This window comes from Monodon monoceros, unplaced genomic scaffold (assembly GCF_005190385.1).
Source record: "Monodon monoceros isolate NGI ecotype Baffin Bay Population unplaced genomic scaffold, NGI_Narwhal_1 Super_Scaffold_6, whole genome shotgun sequence".
Lineage (NCBI taxonomy): Eukaryota > Metazoa > Chordata > Mammalia > Artiodactyla > Monodontidae > Monodon > Monodon monoceros.
In genome coordinates, this window is record NW_021703783.1 from 18,317,534 (window position 1) to 18,321,011 (window position 3,478).

Sequence of the window (3,478 nt, forward strand, 5' to 3'; positions counted from 1 at the left end):
CATAGTACGGCCAGTAGGCTCTCAAATGTTTGTTTACTGTATAAATGTCTAGATCAAAATCTGAGGGGCTGGCATTAAGGAGCAGAAAATGTCCCTGGTGAGGCTAGAAAGGCAAAGAGGAAAAAGTGGGAGGAGGTAAACATGGTAAGTGTAAACTGAGCCTGACCGGAAGAGGGTTCATGCTGTAGAGCAGTAGATGGAAATGTGTTCTTAACAACGATCAAAGGTAACCTCAAAAAAAGCTTTCATAGTATGTTGTGGGGTCTTCTTCCATGGAGACTGCTTGAAATTGAGAGGCTTTTCTCAGCCATTGTTAGGTTAATAATTAAGCTATCTGAAGGCAGAGGCTGAATGAAACGACTTCTTGGTTCTATGTCCTGTGATACATGAATATGAATTCCAGCTTGAAAACAAATCCCTCATGAGTCAGTATGCACCCAGTCTATTACTAACATATACAAATATATATAAAATTTACGTTAGATAAGCCTATTTTTGACGGACTGTTAATAGAGTGAGAGGGACTGAGTGAGAATACAGATTGAGGAGGATTTGAATGATCTTCTATGATGGTTAGTAAGTTATTTTTTAAGTTATATTTTAGTTTTACCAACTTGCCATAAATAATGTCAGCAACTAGATTTCAATTTTTTTTTAATATCTTGATGGTTACCACACTATTACAAAGCATTTCCCAGTTCTCAATAAAGCTAAAATTTTCAACAAGGGAAAACTTGTAGGGCCAAGTTTAGAGGTTAAAAACTCAGTAATGAATGTTCGTGTTCTTGTGGGTTATCTCAGATCCTTAGAATTATTTTAATGTCATTTTTAATGTGAATTTCCATGCTATTTTAATTCATTAGTCATGGGCTATCATTTTTCGAAGTAATTACTGTAATTTCATCAAATGACATAATTATAGTAAATACTTTGATGTAATTACCATAAATATGGAAAAAGACACACAAAGGTGTAATAATGTCACAAACTAAGATATTAATGATGTGTAAAGACAAATTATGATGACATTTATGACATGTAATAACATCACAGAGTTCTATGTTTATGTTGTATAAAGAATAATGATATAAATAGAATGTAAAATTACATCATGTAGACTAATTTATTTTATAAATAGTATAGAAACTTGAGAGCTCTATAAGGCTTCAAGTTCAGATGAATAGATCATTGCCACTTTTAGGCATTCCTCCCTTTGAACCCTAATAAATGATTCTGTTATTTTATTAAGGGTGAAAACTTTCCCTCTTAAAAGCACGGACATAGACACAAAGCAGAAACACAAAATTGAGAAACCTTGTTTAGTGCTTGAAAAAATTATTCATCTGAAGAGTCAGAGAAAGTAGCTGTTTGGAAGAAAAGTCAATGTCTGGTCCATATTGTCCATGGAGACTAACAGGTCACATCAGTATTTTCTTAAAAAGAAGACAGCTTGACCATTTAGCACTTACCAAAGCAGACACCTATTTAATTAAAAGATTTCTTCTCTTGTCACATTATTAAATTTTATGTCCATGAAGAAATAACTTTGCATGTCTACATTCTGACTATTGGAATAATGTGAAAATAGGCTTCAAAGAAAAAGGAAAGAAAACCACAAACTTGAAGCAAAGTCTAATTTTGTGAAGTTAATTAGTTCTTTTGTTAGACTGAGGCAGAAATGTATCTTAAAAATAATTCCTGCTGCAAAGTTGTAGCTTAGAGAGAAAAGTATTATGAACATCAATTAGTTTAGTTATGATATCATTAGTGATCAGCATCTTTATGATATCAAGAGAAACCCAATGTCAGAAGATAGCCTTTTCCTAATGGATTAGTTGAAGGATTTTTTTTGAGCATTCCCTTGGTCCGATCACATCCTGAGGCTGGAACTTAGTAGTCTGAGATAGTCATTCTCTTTCCTTCTATTCTCTAGTGCAGTTTAAAGACTCTTTCCACTCTGCAGCCTTAGTGTTCTTCATGGCCTTGATAAGGTTTTAGGGTAAGGTATTTTTCCTTCCATGGACACATAATTCCAGGTGACTATAGTAATAATTTTCTCAACTGTTTTGCCACTTTTCACTGTGGGCTGCCAAAGCTCCATTCACTAATAACAAGTGGATTATTCTTGTTTTTTTGTTTGCAAAATGAATCAGACTCAACAGTAAATGTACAGATTCCTATTTCCTTGAAGGTCTATTGCTTACAATCACTTCTGATCCCAATTTCTGCCTTGGTAAGGGTTCTTAATTGCAAACAACAGAGTCTACTCCAGCTAGTTTGAGCACTAAACAAATTTGTCATACTCTGGAGTTCATTAATCTGCATAAGGTCCAATAAATTAGACTCAGAAGCTACACCATCAGGAAAAAATCCAAATATGCCACTGGAACGCTTGCAGGCATAATACTACTTCCACAGACACAGTGTACCCCTTCCCTGGGAAGATGAGCATAGAAACTTGGAAAGCTACTTCTAGGACCTCTGTCCCTGCTACATCTGATAGCTCAATGCCCCTGTGCCACATTCCTTGACACAGGTCAGCAAAGTGAGGAAGGCCTCTTTCCTCACTACAGGGTGCTCTCTGCTACGGGGAAGTCATCATCTTGTTCCATCTGATTGTTGGGACCTAGATTGCATGGCTGTGTCTCACCTGCAAAGGAGACAGAGAGGTGAAGTCCTGGCCTCGAGCTTGGAGAAGAGAGAATCATAATGCAGAAAGCTACCTTAAAATATAGAAATGGTTTTCAAAAGTTTCGGGGCTGACTTAAACTTCACTCATGACCGCTATATCTGGGAAATACTCCATGGGACCTCAGGTTTAGAAAACACGTGGAGATACTTTAAAATGTTCCAAACCATCTCATTCAAGCTTTATCATTCGATTAAATTTAAAAAGCACTTGGATGCTTTGGAGTGCCTCCCAGTATGTCTCAGTGACTCTGCTGTTTAGAATCAGGGTGTGGTGCTTGCTTCGGCAGCACAGATACTAAAATTGGAATGATACAGAGAAGATTAGCATGGCCCCTGTGCAAGGATGACATGCAAATTCGTGAAGCGTTCCATATTTTTAAAGCAATTATACTCCAATAAAGATGTTTAAAAAAAAAAATCAGGGTGTGGTGATGGAGATGAATATACAAATAGACCCGGGTCTGAATGGGTCTGAGTTGCTAAAGTAAATCATTGTTCTAAACTAAATGCCATTACACTTTATGAAGTGTCATCAGGCTCCCAATATCAATCTAACATGCTACCATAGGGCTGAGCAATTCCACTCCAAGGTATATATCCAAAAAAACCAAAGACACTAGTTCAGAGAGAGGCATACACCCCAATGTTCACAGAAGCATTATTTACAATTGCCAGAGTAAGGAAGCAACCTAAGTGCCCATCAACAGATGAATGGATAAAGAGGATGTGAGATATATATATATATATATATATATATATATATAATGGGATACTACTCAGCAAGAAA

At 36.2% G+C, this 3,478-nt stretch overlaps 1 non-coding gene across 1 annotated transcript; it reads left to right on the forward strand.

The window, feature by feature from the left end:
- Positions 1-2,962: 2,962 nt before the first annotated feature.
- Positions 2,963-3,069, forward strand: LOC114886291. The gene has a single exon (XR_003791298.1). It is a non-coding gene; the product is annotated as a U6 spliceosomal RNA (small nuclear RNA).
- Positions 3,070-3,478: the final 409 nt, after the last annotated feature.